The sequence below is a fragment of the Schistocerca gregaria genome, chromosome 3 (assembly GCF_023897955.1).
Source record: "Schistocerca gregaria isolate iqSchGreg1 chromosome 3, iqSchGreg1.2, whole genome shotgun sequence".
In the NCBI taxonomy this organism is placed as follows: Eukaryota; Metazoa; Arthropoda; class Insecta; order Orthoptera; family Acrididae; genus Schistocerca; species Schistocerca gregaria.
In genome coordinates, this window is record NC_064922.1 from 807,061,026 (window position 1) to 807,082,916 (window position 21,891).

A 21,891-nucleotide genomic window follows, 5' to 3' on the forward strand; every position below is an offset into this window, starting at 1 on the left:
TTGCAATTGTATTATTGTATTTACTGGACAGTTTCACTTAATTTGTACTAGGGATCTTCAGTGTTTCACATGTGCGCATAGCTCTTGCGTAAGCTCCAGGTGAACACAGTACAAATTTCAGTCAGTTGTGTGTCACAATTTTGCATTTCACTGCACATAATCTTGCTTGCTATGCACTGCATTTGACCTTGCCATTAGGAGGCTGTAAAAAAAATGTAGAAACCATTAAAATGCCTAACATATTCAGTAATAAAAATTCAATTGTAAAAGGCGGAATTTATTTACTCTTGTCTGCATTATGAGCGTAATTGAAGTAGAATCTGAGGAAGACTGGCTGCAACCATCAAATTCCTTAGGCACAGTTCCTCGTATGCTCCCTAGTTCTTTTAATTCTTTGAATTTAAGTAAACTGTTAAGTTTGTAGGGGTACATGACGGGTGTCATGTTGGATAAAACAATTCTGGATATTCATTGCTGTGAAGCACATTGAAGAGGACCACAGCAAGTCAGTCATAACATAGGCTATTTAGTTGTTTTAATACTTTACAATGACACAGCCTAGTACCCAAAATTATTTTATCCAAATACATTAAGTGATTATCAGTTCCTCAGTTTTATCAACAACGTATGATATAGCCACAGAAACTTGTAAGACGGTAACATTTTTGATGATTTTATGAATAGTAATTTTGTCACTATGTTTCGTGTATTTACTCTAGCCTTTCCTGCTGCTATTCACTACAAAGCCAGTAGTTACTAGGTGATTCGAAATCACCGGTCTAGAAAATCTAGTCCTCATTCCCTTTTACTTTATAAAAACCAACCATTCCCATTCTACCACTGGCCTGCTGCCTTCTGCCTGTCCTGCCACCCCACATCGCTTCTCCCTCCATGGATCAGTGATGAACTTGAAAAAGCATCGTGAGACATCTGCCCAGAACAAATACAGCGAAATTCCAACCTGGAGTTTCTATTGTTTGATAAAATAATAAAATCTGACCTTAACATGGAAAAGTTTACTGAGGAGCTATGAACCACATAAAACACAAAAACAGGTAAATGTTTCTGGAGGCTGTTGACAACCCTAAGAATTCTGGTCATATATTAAGGTTGTCAATGGCACCAAAGCTAGTGTCCAGACACTTGTGGATGGCATAGGAATTGAAATTGAGGTTTTCAAGCAAAAGCAAAAATGCTGAACTTTATGGGAATGCCGGTTCTCGCAACGAATTTCGTTAATGAAATCTTCTCAGATTATCAGTCCAGACACATTACAGCATTTTGATGAGTTTCTTACTTGTCATCTTTGCCTGATGATGACAATTAGAAAACTTGTCAAAATGTTGCAACTATACAATGCCACAATTCAGCTGATAACCCGAAAACATAATGTCAACACTGATCTTTAGTTTCGAATATTCCTTTTCAGAAGACAGTCTAGGAGTACTGCTCTTGTTTAATACTTGTAGTGCTGCATAGATGGGTGATGTAGATAATAGAGTCAGCAGTGTTGAGAAACAACTGAAATTGTTATATTTACCAAGGCTCCAGGGCCCGATTGAATCCCTATCAGGCTGTACACAATTTGCAATTTAGCTAGCCCATTCTTACTGCAGTACATTATAGATCCCTTAAGCAAAAAAACAGTGACAAATATTAGGTATGCATAAATCCCACCCTTCTAGATTCTTTCATACATGAATGGAACAAGAATGTGGTAAAATTAAAAGTACTCTCCATTGTACTCTTCATAGTAGTTTGCAGTGTGTGGATATAGACATAGATGATTATCATTACCAAGATTTCTTTGGTACACCTTAATTGAAATTAAATATAATCCCATGTCTGTTTTCAATCAGCAGTTATCATAACATTTCCACATGTCCTAGTCAGTACCCATGCCATTGTTTATTTACCATCAGGTCATATTGTCCAGTAATTTTCAATTTCTGACAAGCTATCATCACATTCTGCAAAGTTAAAAAGTAATTGTGGTAATTTTCAGATGTGTGCAGGTTTCATGTGTAATACATTTTTAGGTTGTCCTTTGAGTATGAAATTTTATCTGACTTAATCAAAGATAGTCATGGGTGACTGGAATTCGAGTGTAGGAAAAGGGAGAGAAGGAAACATAGTAGATGAATATGGATTGGGGCTAAGAAATGAAAGAGAAAGTCGCCTGGTAGAATTTTGCACAGAACACAACTTTATCATAGCTAACACTTGGTTTAAGAATCATGAAAGAAGGTTGTATACATGGAAGAACCCTGGAGATACTAAAAGGTATCAGATTATATAATAGTAAGACAGAGATTTAGGAACCAGGTTTTAAATTGTAAGACATTTCCAGGGGCAGATGTGGATTCTAACCACAATCTATTGGTTATGACCTGTAGATTAAAACTGAAGAAACTGCAAAAAGGTGGTAATTTAAGGAGATGGGACCTGGATAAACTGAAAGAACCAGAGGTTGTACAGAGTTTCAGGGAGAGCTTAAGGGAACAATTGACAGGAATGGGGGAAAGAAATACAGTAGAAGAAGAGTGGGTAGCTTTGAGGGATGAAGTAGTGAAGGCAACAGAGGATCAAGTAGGTAAAAAGACGAGGGCTAGTAGAAATCCTTGGGTAATAGAAGAAATACTGAAATTAATTGATTAATGGAGAAAGTATAAAAATGCAGTAAATGAAGCAGGCAAAAAGGAATATAAACATCTCAAAATGAGATCGACAGGAAGTGCAAAATGGCCTAAGCAGGGATGGCTAGAGGACAAATGTAAGGATGTAGAGGCCTATCTCACTAGGGGTAAGATAGATACTGCCTACAGGAAAATTAAAGAGGCCTTTGGAGAAAAAAGAAGCACTTGCATGAATATCAAGAGCTCAGATGGAAACCCAGTTCTAAGCAAAAAAGGGAAAGCAGAAAAATGGGAGTACATAGAGGGTCTATACAAGGGCGATGCACTTGAGGACAATATTATGGAAATGGAAGAGGATGTAGATGAAGATGAAATGGGAGATATGATATTGCGTGAAGAGTTTGACAGAGCACTGAAAGACCTGAGTCAAAACAAGGCCCCCGGAGTAGACAACATTCCATTGGAACTACTGACAGCCTTGGGAGAGCCAGTCCTGACAAAACTCTACCATCTGCTAAGCAAGATGTATGAAACAGGCGAAATACCCTCAGACTTCAAGAACAACATAATAATTCCAATCCCAAAGAAAGCAGGTGTTGACAGAAGTGAAAATTACCGAACAATCAGTTTAATAAGCCACAGCTGCAAAATACTAACACGAATTCTTTACAGACGAATGGAAAAACTAGTAGAAGCTGACCTCGGGGAAGATCAGTTTGGATTCCGTAGAACCACTGGAACACGTGAGGCAATACTGACCCTACGACTTATCTTAGAAGAAAGATTAAGGAAAGGCAAACCTACGTTTCTAGCATTTGTAGATTTAGTGAAAGCTTTTGACAATGTTGACTGGAATACTCTCTTTCAAATTCTGAAGGTGGCAGGGGTAAAATACAGGGAGCAAAAGGCTATTTACAATTTATACAGAAACCAGATGGCACTTATAAAGAGTCGAGGGACATGAAAGGGAAGCAGTGGTTGGGAAGGGAGTAAGACAGGGTTGTAGTCTCTCCCCGATGTTATTCAATCTGTATATTGAGCAAGCAGTGAAGGAAACAAAAGAAAAATTTGGAGTAGGTATTAAAATCCACGGAGAAAGAAATAAAAACTCTGAGGTTTGCCGATGACATTGTAATTCTGTCCGAGACAGCAAAGGACTTGGAAGAGCAGTTGAATGGAATGGACAGTGTCTTGAAAGGAGGATATAAGATGAACATCAACAAAAGCAAAACGAGGATAATGGAATGTAGTCGAAGTAAGTTGAGTGATGCTGAGGGAATTACACTAGGAAATGAGACACTTAAAGTATTAAAGGAGTTTTGCTATTTGGGGAGCAAAAATAACTGATGATGGTCGAAGTAGAGAGGATATAAAATGTAGACCGGCAATGGCAAGGATAGTTTTTTTGAAGAAGAGAAATTTGTTAACATCGAGTATAGATTTAAGTGTCAGGAAGTCATTTCTGAAATTATTTGTATGGAGTGTAGCCATGTATGGAAGTGAAACATGGATGATAAGTAGTTTGGACAAGAAGAGAATAGAAGCTTTCGAAATGTGGTGCTACAGAAGAATGCTGAAGATTAGATGGGTAGAGCACGTAACTAATGAGGAAGTATTGATTAGGATTGGGGAGAAGAGAAGTTTGTGGCACAACTTGACCAGAAGAAGGGATCGGTTGGTAGGACATCTTCTGAGGCATCAAGGGATCACCAATTTAGTATTGGAGGGCAGCGTGGAGGGTAAAAATCGTAGAGGGAGACCAAGAGATGAATACACTAAGCAGATTCAGAAGGATGTGGGTTGCAGTAGGTACTGGGAGATGAAGAAGCTTGCACAGGATAGAGTAGCATGGAGAGCTGCATCAAACCAGTCTCACGACTGAAGACCGCAACAACAATGGTTTTTATTTTTATGTTCTTTTTTCTGTTAATTTAATGTATTTTAGTGAAAGACCTCTTGCAAATGGATTGTCAAAACTGCAGTGTTAAATGAGCACATGAATGAATGTATAGTGCTGATATTTTAGAATAAAAACACTCATGTGCCAACTGGTGAAATAGGGGGCATGTGACACTGTAAGGTAAATGTATAAACAGAGCAGAGGCAAATGACGGATCTTTCTGGGACAACAATGTGCCACAAATTGGGAAATTGGCTGACATGAGCAACTTTGAAAAAAGGCAGATCGTCATATTCCTGCGTCTGGGAACAAATATCTCAGAAATGGTGAAGCTGCTTGGCTATTCATGTGCTATTGTTGTAACCATTCATAGAAAATGGTTGAATGATGGTGAAACTGTGAATAGATTCAAGGTTTTGAATATCAATGCCTCATCACAGATCATGGAGCTTGGAGGTGTACCTTCTCTTTAAAACAGATTAGACAGTAGTGTGTGGCAGATCTGATGGCACGGTATATTGTTAACGCAGGCACAAGTGTTTCGGAGCACACTGTTTAGGCACAGTGTTGAGTATAGGTTTCTGCAACAGATGACCCCCACCCTCACCTGTTCCCATGTGAACCCAGTGACATCATCAGTTATGACTGGGCACAGGATCATTGAGAGTAGACCATGGATGGTTCAGTGGAAATGCTCAGCCCAGTTGGACAAGTCACGTTTCTTGTTACACCAGATAGATTGTCGTGTATAGATAGACCATTGTCTAGGCAAACGATTGCTTGAAACCTGCACTGCTCTACAGACACAGGTTGGTAGTGCAATGCTGTGGGGTGGACAGCAGCATGGCTCTCACGTGGACTACCGTGGGTAGTATTCAAAGGCACCATGACAGCAGGGTCCTCCATCAACAGTATTGCAATCTCTTCATGTTTGAGGTCTTCCCCAACAGTGGTGGCAACTTGCAGCAGGGTAATTGTCCATGTCACAAAGCAAAAATGAAGCTATATTGGGCTACATTGGTTTGAGAAACATGATAGTGAATTCTTGTTGATGTCTTTGCCAACAAATTCCTATTGATTTGAACCAAATTGAATGGATCTGGGAACTGTCGGGCACCAGCTACATGACCACAAACCAGTGGCCTGTAATTTACAAAATTGTGAAACAATCACTGCCGTATTGCGTTACTGTCATTAAACGGGTGGCCTAATGTTTTGGCACATCAGTGTATTAATAATGCGACCTTGTAACTCATAAGCTCTTTTGCAATGAAATACACACACAATTGTGGTAGAAACCTGTTCTTAGTGAATACATTTGGCTTTAGAAAAGCATATGAATATGTGGATCTTGGGATAATGACAGTGACATTGCAGAATTGTGGGCTGAGGGAGTGCCGTAAGTTGGTTCCGTTCCATTCAGAACCATACATATTAAAATGGTTGTTTATTACCTCGAGTAGACTCAGCTCTGAACTGCAGGGACTCCTTTGCCATTGTGTGTTATACTGCTACAGAACACATTGGTCATGCCGTAATCATTTCCGTATTATTTGCTTCCAATTGTGTCGTCTTGCACTATGGTTAGACTTCATGGCTTTGTAATGGTCTTCACCCCTTTTATGTTCAAGCAACCCGCACCTTCTCAGTTACATACATTTTCATTTTTTTATGTCTTTGTTCCTGACTGTTGTAACATACTTGTACAAACTTATCCTTGGCCAACTCCAAAATTGCTTAGTTTCTTTTCTCTTTATTTTGTTTTATTCATTTATTTTCCTAATTATCTTAAATTGGTCCTTGTATATTTGAGATAGCACTGTGGATGCATCCTAATTAAAATCCTTTTGTGGCTCTGTTCAGAACTAAGAGTTGTTTGTAATATTTTAAAGGTACAGGAAGGAAATTGGAAGCTGATACAGAACAGTGACATTGAATTCTGTTACCCAGTGTTTGTTCAGATATCATCAAACTTCACTATGTCAACTACTGTTTGGATCTTATTGAGTATCTAAGGTTTGTTTGGACCACTGTTGTTTCACTTATGTGTGTTTTCCCACTTACACTTTATTGTTACTTTCTGGCAGATTAAAACTGTGTGTTGGGATGGGACTCAAATCTGGGAACTTTGTTCTTCATGGGCAAGTACTCAGCCGATTGAGCATCCAAACATGACTCACAGTCCGCCTTCACAGCTTTACTTCTGCCAGTTCAGGTTTTATTGGTATTAATATCGTGTTTGTCAGGAAAACAGGAAATGCATGTTAAATGATATCTTGCATTTTTTTTCTTGTGCCGATTATTTCAATTGGCTATCGAAGGGAGATACCTTCTGTTTTCCCATTTCTGTTAATTTCAGATTTGTTTATTTATTCTGCCTTTAAAATATTTGGTTTATTTTTTTGTGTCATCAGATTACAAATATTGCTCCTTTTTTCCCCCACAGTCCCTTTCCTTTTATCCTTCCCCTAAATGTTATCAAGTGACATGAAATAAAGGAGCAAGCATCCATCAATTATTTTTGCATCTCTATCATGATCAAATCACACAGTTCATTGCTTACTGTTCACTTCTGACGTAGGTTGGTGGATGTACGATGAGCGGACAAGTGCTGATCTTGAAGAAATATACAACTTAGGGGAAACAAGCTGTGAAATGATGATTTGCGGCACACTGTATGTAATAAATTTTAAAGACAACATCCAACATCAGAAGAAAGATCCCAGAAAGAAAAGGAGAATAAAGAGGGACAAAAAATCATCCAAAACTAAAGGAATAGCTGGTCTCCGATAGGACATTTGTGCTATTCGCAGAACTAAAAATGTTGACAAGGAATTTCCATGTGATAATTTGTTGGATATGTTTGCAACTTAATGCAAAAAATTCTATTGTTTTGAATAAATATCTTTTTTAATATAAAAATGTACATAGCTCTCAAAAGAAAATATACCACTTAACAGAAATGGATGTGTCATATGTCTTCTTCTTTTTTTTCTAACCATTACATTTCTTCCAATCCCATTATTAATAATTCAGCTTTGGTAACTTGGGTGGCTAAGGCAGCAGGATTATCATTTACACAAACCAGGTTTCTGGAAATTTCCATATTTATCATTACACAGTCATGATATGGCTTCTGCTTACAACCTTGAATCCCCCCCACCCCCACCTGTAAAAGTATCTCTGTCTTGGTGATGCCGAACCATCTTTATTAATGTGCTACAAGGGAGTACTAGACAGATGCACCAGTACCACCAGATAGCTGGTTTCAGTATGTGAAATCGATTTGCAATGTTGTCTGGCAGGCTCTCTGCTGCAGTCTGTATTGGTAATTACCTCACTCTTGATCTTGTTATGGAGATTTATAACCGCCTTTCGTTTGGGAGAAGTCTGTTGATATTTTCACTGTATAAAATCCACATTGAGGCTATTCCTTTCTATAATTGAAATTAAAATAAATTACAGTTATTGTTTATGGAAATGTGCTGTTAACATGACACAATTAACATGTCTAGGCATTCTGGAACTGGAGAATGTTGTTTTTTTCAGGAAGAGACAAGGAAAAAATTGAATGGAGAAGGCACCTATATTTCAAATTAGACACACAGCTTAAGGTTATCAGTATGTAGTTTATCCTTTTGCAAACAGAATATATTGTACTATATTTGTAGAGAAGTGCCCATGTACACTGCAAAAAATGTAAGGTATGATCTACAGTTATCCCTGGATATAACAAAGAAGTTAGTTTCAAACCTAAATAACAAAGTAAATCTCAGATCCTTTGAAAGATGCAGCTAGGCATCCATCATCCCAAGAAGTGTCCTGTCACTAACTACTCCATAGTGTTATTGTAAGACACCCTTGACCGAAATTCATCTTCAACCATGGAATGTACAATAAGAAATGTGCAATTTACATGATAAACTTAAGGCAATAATGAATATCTTTACATTGGTCTAGGACAAGCAACTCTGATGTGAATCATTTCAGCTATTGAAAAACTATATACTAATACTTGAACTCACGTTTTTGCCTTTACTGGAAGTGCCTAAGACGAAGTGATGTCCGGTAGTTAAGGCAAGAGTCCTGTCTGGCAGAAGTGAGTTTTAAATCTCTTTCTTGCACTGCGGATAACGTTTTGTACACTTTCCGTAAATTTATTTAGGTGAACTGGCATTGTTTCTTCAGTAGGCTGATGCTGAATCCCTGTTCTGTCCTTGTCCAGACTGAAAGGGTGTTCTGTCACCAGTGATTTTGCTGTTACAGTAAATTCTTATCTGACCTACCTTATTTTAGTTGCTTCTGCTTGTCATTACTACTGTCTTATCATTTATTAACAGAATTGGAGATATAACAACCTGTTCTTATTTGTGACAAGTTCATGTGTGTCTAAAGAATGAGAGGATAAATATTAAGCAATAACTGATGATTATAGATTTGTTAGGTGTTTTGAGGTTAGTTAGTTAGTTAGTTATATTACTTGTTCCATGGATCATGAACACGATTCTTTCGTAATGATGTGGAACGTGTTTATCTCTCATTTATTTCATGCACTATTGACGTCATTCATTCAAAGGACTAATTTTCTGAATTTGGATAGTAAAGATGGAGACTTTCATAGTTTCCCTTACGACCTCAGTTATGCATGAAGCACTGTGGTTCTTTTACTCAGTTCATACAAGTATGAGCAGAATAATAACCTTCAAAAGTAAAGACAATATTAGGATCCACTCATCTTAAATTATTTACAGTTATCTTAGAATTAGTCACCTACAGATATTTCTGCTCCCAAACTCGAATTTACAATGGAATAGCACAATCTTGAAGAGTTTGTGGCATTCAAAAATGGACAAGTGTTTTAATCAATGTTTAAGTTGGTTTGCGAATGTCATTCTGGTTTCTGTTACGTGGTGTGCGAATAATAGATTTCAGTTTAAAATTAGTTACATGTACAATATTGTTGGAAGCTGATGATATGAACTAAAATTTATGCCACAGCCAGAACTCGAACCCAGGTCTTCTTGCTTACTAGACAGAAATGCTGACCATACAACACTGTGCATGGCCATGGCACAAATTGTAATTCATATCCTCAGCTTCCAACATTATCATTGATAAAGCTGAGACTTCAATATCTCAGGGAAATTTAATTATAAGATCTATATGATCACAATTAGTTACATGTCTTTGAGTCTATAACAATTGTGTTCATAATTTATATTTCTTATCTTAAGTTCATCTTTTGGGCTATAAAATTCTTGTTATGGTCTTCAGTCTTAAGACTGGTTGGGTGCAAGCCTGCTCATATCCAAGTAACTACTGCAATCTACAGTCTTCTGAATCTGCCTACTTTATGCATCTCTTGGTCGCCCTCTACGATTTTTACACCCCCATGCATCCCTGCAGTACTAAATTGGTGATTCCATGATGGCTCAGAATGTGTCCTACCAAACGAGCCCTTCTTCTGGTCAGTCAAGTTGTGCCACAAATTTCTCTTCTCCGCAATTTTATTCAGTACCCTCCTCATTTGTTACATGATCTACTCATCTAATCTTCAGCATTCTTCTGTAGCACCACATTTCAAAAGCTTCTATTGTTATTGCCTAAACTGTTTATTGTACATGTTTCACTTCCATACATGACTGCACTCCATACAAATGCTTTCAGAAAAGACTTTCTCATACTTAAATCAATACTCGATGTTAATTTTTCCTTCTTCAGAAATTCTTTTCTTTTGCCATTGGCAGCATAATTTTATATCCTCTCTACTTTGAACATCATCAGTTATTTTGGTACCCAAATAGCAAAACTCATGTACTACTTTAAGTGTCTTGTTCCCTAATCTAATTCCCTCAGCATCATATGGTTCAACTCTACTACATTCCATTATCCTCATTTTGCATTTGTGATGTTATCTTACATCCTCCTTTCCAGACACTGCCCATTCTGTTCATCTGCTGTTCCAAGTCCTTTGCTGCCTCTGACAGAATTGGAGTGCCGTAGACAGACCTCAATGTTTTTATTTCTTCTCCCTGGACTTTTAATTCCTACTTCATTTTTTTTTTTTTTTTTTTTTTTTTTTTTTTTTTTTTTTTTTTTTAAACTGCTTGCTCAATATACAGATTGAATAACATTGGGGATAGGCTACAACCCTGTCTCACCCCTTTCTCAACTACTGCTTCCCTTTTGTGCCTCTCGACTCTTATAACTGCCATTTGGTTTCTGTACAAATTGTAAATAGGCTTTCGTTCCCTATATTTTACCCCTGTTACTTTTAGAATTTGCAATTCCAGTCAGTATTGTCAAAACCACTTATCTGAGTCTGTAAATGCTGTAAACATAGGTTTGCCTTTCCTCAACCTACCTTCTTCGAGAAGTAATAGAATCAGTATTGCCTTGTGTGTTCCTACATTTCTCCAGACTCGAAACTGGTTTTCCCGAAGGTCAGCTTCTGCCAGTTTTTCCCATTCTTCAGTAAAGCCCTTGTATTAGTATTTTGCAACAGTGACATATTAAACCAAAAGTTTGGTAATTTTCACACCTGTCAGGCCCTGCTTCTTTGGAATTGGAATTATTATATTCTTCTTGAAGTCTGAAGGTATTTTGCTTATCTTGTTTGTACATCTTGTTCACCAGATGGAAGAGTTTTGTCATGGCTAGCAGTCCCAAGGCTATCAGTAGTTCTAAAACAATGTTGTCTACTCCCAGGGCCTTGTTTTGACTTAGGTCTTTGAGTGTTCTGTCAAATTCTTCACATCTTTCAGTGCTCTGTCAAGTTCTTCATACAGTATCATATCTTCCATCTCATATGCATCTACATCCTCTTCCATTTCCAATAAGTGGACCTAAAGTATATCTCCCTTGTACAGACCCTCTATATACTCCTGCTGCCTTTCTGGTTTCCCTTCTTTGCTTAGGACTGGTTCTCCATCTGAACTCTTGATATTCATACAGGTGGTTCACTTTCCACCAAAGTTCTCTTATTTTTCCTGTAGGCAGCATCTATTGTACCCTTAGTAGATACATGCTTTTACATCCTTACCTTTTGTCCTCTACTCATTCGTGCTTAGCCCTTTGCACTTTTGGTCGATCTCATGTTTTAGATGTTTGTATTCCCTTTTGCGAGCTTCATTTACTGCATATTTATATTTTCTGCTTTCCTGAATTAAATTCAGTATCTCGTGTGTTACTCAAGGATATCTACTGGCTCTCATGTTTTACCTACTTGTTTCTCTGCTACCTTCTGTATTTCATCTTTCACAGCTACCCATTCTTGTTCTATTGTATTCTTTTCCCATGTTCTTGTCAGTCATTCCCTAGTACTCCCTTTTAAACTCACTATAACATCTGGTTCTTTCTGTTTATTCAGAATCTAATACTGCACACTCCGATTCATAGAGTGCCTGTTTTGTTTCTCCTGATAACGGTGTTCTTGGGAGTAGTCCCTGCCTGAAGATCCAGATGGGGGACTATTTTACTTCTGGAATATTTTAGACAAGAGGATGTCATCATCATTTAGCCATACAGTAGAGCTGCATTCCCTCAAGAAAAATTACAGGTGTAGTTTCCCCTTGCTTTCATTTATTCATCAGTTTATTTCAAATGGTAGCAAATAAATCTTCCGTTTGTACGTATCATTTGAAAATTGTTTGGATATCCTGCATTTATTTTCCATTTGGAATAAAAATAAATTGCAATGAGAGAAGAAATGGATAGATTAAGATTAAACACACACACACGCCTGTTATCTTGTGGTTTGTAAATTACATTTGACGTTTGCTCCCATTTCCCACTGGAGTTGGTGGCTGCAAGCGAACTCAGGACAATCTTGTAAACTAATATTGAATTGTCTGACAATCTACGTAAAAAATTAGTCGTCGAGGAGGGCAGTAGCTAAAAGGATCAAGACAACAGCTGTGAGAAGAGGTAAGAAAGTCGAATAGCATGTAGAAGTATTCATAGAAAGGAAAGATTGAATTCAACAAACAAATGATTCAAAATCAGGAAATGTTGTTTTCATTCTTGTAGCTGCTAAATGAAAGGAGACACACAAGGAAAGTAAAAATGGATTCACCATTCGTGCAGTCTGATGATTACAGACAGGAAATTGTGACAAATACTTCAGACAAAATGTGGCAATAGAAAAAATGAAATTCAGTGTGAACACTTTACATATCCTACTTATTGTACAGTGGACATTTTTGCAAAATTGTAGCAGTGGTCCAAGTGAGTCATCGTCAAATTACATATCCAAGCGATCAAGGTTCAAGTGTGGTGATCCTGGGATTTTTTTTTGTCACTTATCACTTCTTTGACCTTTGACAGTAGTTTACATATCTGACGAATGCCAGCTGCACTACAGTTCAACACCCTGTTAAAATGAAGCCCACCCCAAAGTTAGGGTTTCCCACATCCAGTAGGGCCATGCGTAGTAAAGAACTGTGGTGTTAGAACCAATCCTGAAGTTAAGGACAGTTTTACCTTAGGCCTCTGATTATCATCAGTTGTGTGCCACTTCTTCAGTTTAACTTTTATTGCTATGTAATCTATTTAATATTATCATTGCATGCTGTGCTCCTGTTATTTCCCAATTTCATGTTGTATCTTTGTAAAGATAGTATAGAACCAATATCAGACAGCTGATGGAGTTGACAGTTGTCGAGGCTATCCTGAGTTCTCATATACCCTGGATCCAGAAAAGATATGCCCTCTTTTGTGAAATTCAAATTCCTTCTTTAGAACTCGTTTCCATGGGTGATTTTCTTGAACATTGTCTGTCTCTGTGTGTGAGGAGAAGGATGGGGGATGTTCCGCATTTCCTGCTTCTGTCACTTCAGTGGTGATTTGTCTTTTCACTTTTAATTGTTGTAATTGTTGGCAATTTTTGTAGGACCACAATTTCATCATAATTCTCAACTATTTCACATCCATTCCCAGTTAAAGGTGTGTCTCCGTTTATCTATGCATTACAATTTTCAACTTACGTTTCCTCGTCATTCTCTGTCTTACCATTATATAATCTATCTGAGACCTTCCAGTATCTCCAGGCTTCTTCCATGGATACAACCTTCTTTTATTATTCTTGAACCAAGTGTTAGTTATGATTAAGTTATGCTCTCTGCAAAATTCTACCAGGCGGCTTCCTCTTTCATTCCTTAATCCCATTCCATATTCACCTACTATGTTTCCTTCTCTTCCTTTTCCTACTATCAAGTTCCAGTCACCCATGACAATTAAATTTTCAGCTCTCTTCACTATCAGAATAATTTCTTTTATCTCATCATACATTTCATCAATCTCTTCCTCATCTGCAGAGCTAGTTGGCATATAAACTTGTATTACTGTGGTAGGCATGGGATTCGTATCTATCTTGGCCACAATAATGCGTTCAGTATGCTGTTTGTAGTAGCTTACCAACATTCCTATTTTCCTATTCATTATTAAACCCACTCCTGCATTACCCCTATTTGATTTTGTATTTATAACCCTGTATTCACCTGACCAAAAGTCTTGTTCCTCCTGCCACCGAACTACACTAATTTCCACTATATCTAACTTTAACCTATCCATTTCCCTTTTAAATTTTCTAACCTACCTGCCCAATTAAGGTATCTGACATTCCACGCTCCAATCCGTAGAACGACAGTTTTCTTTCTCCTGATAACGACATCCTCCTGAGTAGTCCCCGCCCGGAGATCTGAATGGGGGACTATTTTACCTCCGGAATATTTTACCCAAGAGGACGCCATCTTCATTTAACCATACAGTAAAGCTGCATGCCCTCGGGAAAAATTACAGCTGTAGTTTCCCCTTGCTTTCAGCCGTTCGCAGTACCAGCACAGCAAGGCTGTTTTGGTTAGTGTTACAAGGCCAGATCAGTCAATCATCCAGACTGTTGCCCCTGCAACTACTGAAAAGGCTGCTGCCCCTCTTCAGGAACCACACGTTTGTCTGGCCTCTCAACAGATACCCCTCCATTCTGGTTGCGCCTACGGTACGGCTATCTGTATTACTGATGCACACAAGCGTCCCCACCAACGACGAGGTCCATGGTTCATGGGGGAGGGGGGGGGGGGGGGGGCTTGGAGAATAAACAAAATAAAAATCCAGTTTTGCAAGTAAGACTGTTTGTTCTTTCATATGGTTCAGATATGTTCCATTCATACACATTCTTTTCTCAGTTTAAGGATTTGAAAATTCCTCTTGGAGTACTAAGGATATTTTCATTGATATGAAATCTTCCTGCTTGACAACTCTTTAAATTCTTAACTTTTCACAGTTGTTTGAATAAGCTAATTCTAGTTTTGTTGAAACTAAGTCAAAATCTATGAATCCTAGACAAATTGAAATTGATACTTATGCTTCATTTTATAATGTCATTCGTGACATGTAATTGATTCGTTTTGCAACATCCATTTCTAAAGCCAGATTTTTTTTAAAATTATAATCTTACTTTTTATTTAGTTTTCTCAGATACATGCACTCAGGAAGATGTACTTCTCAGAGTTCTATGAAAATATACAGGATGTTCAAGATTTGACATTGTCACACTATGCTTAGCTAACCATTTCAACTCATCAGAGAGTGAATCAGTGAGGAATGTATGTAGTATTGGGACACAACACAATGTTGCCATAAATATTATACTGTGAAAATACCCATTTTTCCTAACATTTTTTCTTTCCCTTTTTTGTTTAGTTACTCAGTGTCTGAAGTATTAACGTTAGGAGAAATAATAGGCAGGTTCTGGATAACATTTTTCACATCTTTCCTGACATGTAACATTGGCGAAAAAATACTATTATACTCGAGCACATCAAATAGTTCGTTTAACACAGATTTAGGTGTGCTGCCCAATATTGAGACATAAATTGTCATTGCGTTAACTGACAACAAATACACTGATCCAAAAAATAAAGATCACAACACCCAAGGATGAGTTGTGTGGCATAAACAAAAGTTGATAAGGTTTGTTTTTTAATCTGAAAGATTGCACACTAGTCTCATAAGAGTGGCGTTAGTAGCACCACTGTAAGGATGCAAATCAGGTTTGCTTTAAGTATGCTCTGTAATGGTTGTGAGCATTAGTTACCTTTGACATTGGATGTGGTGAGTTAATGTTAGTCAAGAATGCCTTTAAGGTGACAAAGATGGAATTATCAACACCTCACTGAGTTTGAATGATGTCATGTTATAGGGCTATGAGAAGTTGGCTGTTTCTTCTATGATACTGCAGAAAGATTTGGCAGGAATGAAGGCAATGTACATGATTGCTGGCAGCAGTGATCACAAGAATGTATGGTCACAAGGAGACCATGCTCCAGATGACCTCATGGCACTTCTGAGACAGAAGACCATCATGTTTGATGTATCACTCTGGCACATTGTACTACATCCACAGCAGCAATCTGGTATCACAGTCTCACAACAAACTGTAACAAATAGGTTACATCAAGGACACTCCTAGCCAACTGCCTGGTAGCATGCATTCCAGTGAAACCACTGTCATTTGCATCGCCAGTGGTGTAGAGAGATTTCATTGGAGGCCAGGGTGGAATCTGTTGTGTTTTATAATGAAAGCAGTTTCTGTCACTGTGCCAGTGATAGCCATGTTATGGTTAGGTGGAGCCCCGTTGGGGCCCTTCAGTCAACTCAGGGTTATGATCTGGGATGCGATATTGTAGATTAGCAGGAGCACTCTCGTAATCATTCCATTCGCCATGACTGCAAATTTGTACATCAGTCAGGTGGTTCGACCTGTTGTGATGGCTTTCATGAACAACATTCCAGGGGTTGTTTTCCAACACTAACACTCATCCTCAATCGAGTATATATGGGACATCATTGGACGATAATTCCAGCGTCATCTACAATCAGCATTAACTGTCCCTGTATAGACCAACCAAGTAAAATAGACATGGAACTCCATCCCACAAAGTGACAAGCGGCACATGAAGAACGACACACAATGCATGCATGTTTGCATCCTTGCATTCACGACCCTGGCAGTTACACTGTATATTAGTGTACCAGCATTTCACATTTGCAATGGCTTATCTTGCACTGTTAATCATGCAAATATTTTACCTAAACAAATGTATTCCTGAAATTTCATTACTCTATATTAATTATTTATTGGTGTTGTGATTTTTTTTCTCCCGTGTATTATGGAGTTATCAAAATATGACAGTTCCGTCCATGACTTAATACGGTGGCTCATAAGCTCGACATAATGGGACAAGTTACAGTCACTGATCATTTCAGGAGACACATTTACTCCTTGTTACTCAAATCACTTGACAGTTGACACCTACTGAGACTGGTTCCAGTATATGTCAGCCATGTCAGTTGTTTCTCTACCCACATAAAATCTGACACTCTGACTTGGCAGGCCACATGTTGCCAAAGTGGTTTTGAGTATGCTGCAGAAGTTTCACTGGGAAGCACTTATACATCCACCATACAGTCTGGATCTCTCCCAGTGCAAATTCCATATTTTCGGAGCTCTGAAGAAATAGATGCCTGGTTGTCAATACGATTTGGTCAAAGAGGTGCATGCCTGGGTACAGTTATGGGTCTGTAAGAGCCACAAAAATTATTCTGTGAAGGGATTGATCATTTTGTTTCATAGTGGTATAAATGTATTAAGTTATAGTAATTACTTCTGAAATAAACAGTTTACTTACTTTTTTCCATTGTCTTGTTTTCATTTGACTGCCCCTTACAATAAATTGTTGTACGGGCATGGTCCTTGACAAAAGTTGATTGACTCTCTGTTGGGCGTTAGCACTATGTTGATTTCATAGTGCAGCAATATTTACGGTGCCCGAGATTATGTGGTGGTGAAAATAACTCCAATATGTTGGCTTTCTGTCATAGCCATGCAGTATAGCTATTGATTCACAGTATGGAATGTGGTAGGCCTTGGAGTGATTGTTAACCCATTCAGTTGGTCTTACTATGAAACTTCCTGGCAGATTAAAACTGTGTGCCCGACCGAGACTCGAACTCGGGACCTTTGCCTTTTGCGGGCAAGTGCTCACCAACTGAGCTACCGAAGCACGACTCACGTCCGGTACTCACAGCTTTACTTCTGCCAGTATCCGTCTCCTACCCTCCAAACTTTACAGCTCTTCTGCGAACCTTGCAGAACTAGCACTCCTGAAAGAAAGGATACTGCGGAGACATGGCTTAGCCACAGCCTGAGGGATGTTTCCAGAATGAGATTTCCACTCTGCAGCGGAGTGTGCGCTGATAGGTAGGAGACGGATACTGGCAGAAGTAAAGCTGTGAGTACCGGACGTGAGTCGTGCTTCGGTGGCTCAGTTGATGAGCACTTTCCCGCGAAAGGCAAAGGTCCCGAGTTCAAGTCTCGGTCGGGCACACAGTTTTAATCTGCCAGGAAGTTTCATATCAGCGCACACTGCGCTGCAGAGTGGAAATCTCATTCTGGAAACATCCCTCAGGCTGTGGCTAAGCCATGTCTCCGCAGTATCCTTTCTTTCAGGAGTGCTAGTTCTGCAAGGTTCGCAAAAGAGCTTCTGTAAAGTTTGGAAGGTAGGAGACGGATACTGGCAGAAGTAAAGCTGTGAGTACCGGACATGAGTCGTGCTTTGGTAGCTCAGTTGGTGAGCACTTGCCCGCGAAAGGCAAAGGTCCCGAGTTCGAGTCCCGGTCGGGCACACAGTTTTAATCTGCCAGGAAGTTTCATATCAGCGCACACTCCGCTGCAGAGTGGAAATCTCATTCTGGTCTTACTATGTTTGAACCAATAGTTCAGAGGAGCAGCATAATCATATACAAGGCACTCAAAATATCAGTTGTTGCGGAGCACTCAATGTGTGACATTGGCCTGCTTTATTTCTTCGTTGATTGTCCTCGGTGTCGACATACTGTGTTGCTACACTGGCTGAAAAACAGGGAATGGATGCTAAACACTGACTACTTAAAATGGGATAGCCGACATGTGCACATTTCTGTTTCACAGTTCTTTACATTCACTGTTCACAACCCCTACAATACACACAGTTATTGTGGCCAGTGCACTATTTTTTAACTTTTGATAAGCCTCATTAATAGTTCGCAGGCAAACATCAACATACTGCTACAATTAGTTTACCGTTGAACATCTACAAGCAGTAAAAACGTAACCACACATTTAACAGTCTTTCAAATAAATTGAACAGACACTGTCATTGCTTTAATACAGCCTATTTGTGCTACACTTATTTCACAGTTAAGTTGATGCATTGTTGTTGATCTAACCAATGCGTGTTCCTCGTCTGAAACTCGGGTGTGGACTGATTGTCTCGGGACCAAAAATCGGACCCTTATATATCAATACAATAATAGGCACTGAAACTACACATTGTTTGATGTTTAATTTACAGAAATTAAAATTATAACCTGACTCATTAAATCAACTGAATACATCGAAAAATTCAATCTTTGTAACAGTTTTTTCTACTACAAGAGTTAAGCCTTTAGTTGTTTGAATGATGAAATTAACAGATATTATTATGCAAACATTACTTTTGACAAAACCATTAATTACATTGGAATTAATTAAGGGCCGGCTTTGCTAACTTGTTTTTGAATAGAGCCAAATAGATCCTTTAAGAATACTTTTAGTTGTTCCCCTAAATGTTTATAATCTGTACAGAATTTATATTTGTTTATACGTCGCTAATAGAAAGTTACAAAACAATTATTGATTTTACCCTATAAGAAAAGATACTTACTAGGAATTCTCTAAATAAATTATAAAATCAATTACATACATAAAACTAAGCACAGAATTAGATATGGTGGTATATTCTTTAAAACTAAGGGTCAACCTATTTCTTTTATGATAATGCAGATTATACTCACGTATGTTAATGATAATTAGTTAAAAGAGAAAAAATGAATTTAAGGAGGCAGATGGCAGAACAAGAGGAGAAGTAAAAATATCCCAGCTTGTTTCGTCACAAAGGCAGGAAAGCACCCAATGAAGTGACATTTTAATATAAGACTTTGTGTACTAGTGGATATGTTCTTAATGTAGACTGTAAGTAGCAACATGGAATTTGAGCCATTGTCTACTAGTTTTCCCATTAAACAATGGAAAATCCAGGATGGTATGTTAACAGTGTTATGAAAAGGATAGTTGCTACTCACCATATAATGGAGATGCTAAATTGCAGATAGGCTTCAGCTTCAGCTGCCATAGACTCTATGGTCATGTGTATGTGAGTTGCGTCTGCTTGAGCGTCTGTGTGTGTGTGCCTGTTGTTTATTTTCAACGAAGGCCTTGTTGGCCGAAAGCTCATTTTGCGACTGTCTTTTTGCTGTGCCTGTCTGCATCTCCGTCATATGGTGAGTAGCAACTATCATTTTCACAATATCGTTTCCTCATTAATTAATCCATCCTTAAGTTAACAGTCCTCATTAGGAAATCTACAGATTTACAGTTCCGTGTTTGTAGGCCAATATTTCCATATCATATGCTTTCATTTGAACTATTATTTTGTCCATGTACTTTGTTGTTTTATTGTAGCAGAAAATGTGATGGCTGATGCTATGAATTGTGTTGTTTTTCCCATTGTGTATAGGCTGACGCAGACGTTTTTCCTGATTGTCACTGCACTGTCATGGGAGTAACTTCCTTATGATGTCCCAAATTTACTCTACTCTTTATAGGTTCACTACTGCATAACTTAATGAGTGATGTGAGTGTCATAATTTGTGTTGCTGTGGATATAGAAAAACTAGTGAGGTTCCTGTTCACGTGGTGATCTACCCTTCCCATAAGTAATTTCTGTTCCTTCCCAGAAGAAGGAATCTGCAGTTACAAAAGCTGGAACTGTACCTTCTAAAAGGTTAATATTGTCCAGGGGAACTACCTGTTTGCGAATTTAACAAGGACAGTGGTAGATTATCTCTCATGTGATTGATAAAAAGTGAGCAATGAAACAATGGCATTTCATTTCTGTATTAATGCTCAAGACAGAATCAGTGCTAAACTTTCATTCCTTGGGGTGTACTACGTGTTAAGAACATTTACACGGCCAAACTTCTGTACCTTTATTTGCTATAGATAAGTGTTGTTCCTTTGTTTCACATGTTGCTGTTCCAAATGTGTTATGCATAGCCCAGTACTAAGGAATTTGTGATAGTTGTTACATTTCTTTGGTTTGGTTGTGTGTGTTTTGCAGCCATTATTTCAGAATAGGAAGTAGAGTTGTCAAAAGTGCAGATTTGTAATCGACTAGCTGAGAACCAGCATTGACCAGGTTTGTATTTATTCCATTGTATTAGTCCACCTCCTGCACTCCTCACTCTATCCATCTGCTCCTTCCCGTCTGCCCATCTCCTCCTCCCCCTCTCTTTGGTCATCTGCCCCCTCTCCCTGTCCATCTCTTCCTCTTCCCTTCATTTGTCCATTTCCCTCCTATCTCTTTGTCTGTTCATCTCCTCCTTCCCCTACTTCTGCCTATCTCGTCCTACCCCTCTCTCTGTCCATCTCCTCTTTCCTTTGCCTGTCCATCTCCCCCTCACTCTCTCCCTTCCTCCCCCTCCTCCTCTCTCTCTCTCTCTCTCTCTCTCTCTCTCTCTCTCTCTCTCTCTCTCTCTCTGTCTCTCTCTCTCTCTCTCTCTCTCTCTCTCTCTCTTTCTGTTCATCTCCTCCTCCTACCTGTCTTATTCCTGCCCAACTCCTAACGTCCTCCTCCCTTCTCTCTCCACGTTATCATGCACGCCCCAACAATAGGAGGCTGGCAGCAGTTACCCCTCAGTATTTGTTTCCAAACTGTAACTAATATATGTACCAGATTTGATTGGAATCATTTCAGGGCTTTAAGATGAGCTCTTTACCCATTTCACATATATTTAACATATAAGGCTCGTTCAAAAGGAAACAAGCCGGAGGCATAATTATAGAAACCAGTACCTACATGTTAGGAGTATTGACCCAGGCTGTTGAGACACTTGTCCCACTGTGACACAAGGTAGTGAATGGCTGTCTCATAAAATTCCCGGGGCTGCGATGTTAATCAGTTCCACACGTACAGCTGGATGTCGTCGTCCAAGGTGAATCATTTGCCCCTGGATCGTTTGACCAAGGTGGCCCCCTTCTGATTCACTTCCTGCAGCATGGGACAATAGTGAATGCATTACTCACAAACCTTGACCACCCTATGCCAAGCGATCAAATCAAAATGACCAGCCAATCTCACCCATGGGCTCATTCTGCTCCTTGACAATGCAAAGCCTCATACGGCCAACACAGTCACGGCACTCCTGCAGAAATTCACGTGGGAGGTTCTTGGCCACCCTCCATACAGTCCGGACCTCTCTCTCCCTGTGATTACTCAT

General features: G+C 38.8%; 1 protein-coding gene across 1 annotated transcript in view; it reads left to right on the forward strand.

The window, feature by feature from the left end:
• LOC126354371 (E3 ubiquitin-protein ligase rnf146) overlaps window positions 1-21,891 on the forward strand; it is a 52,225-nt gene that overhangs the window by 22,826 nt on the left and 7,508 nt on the right. The window lies entirely within an intron of this gene.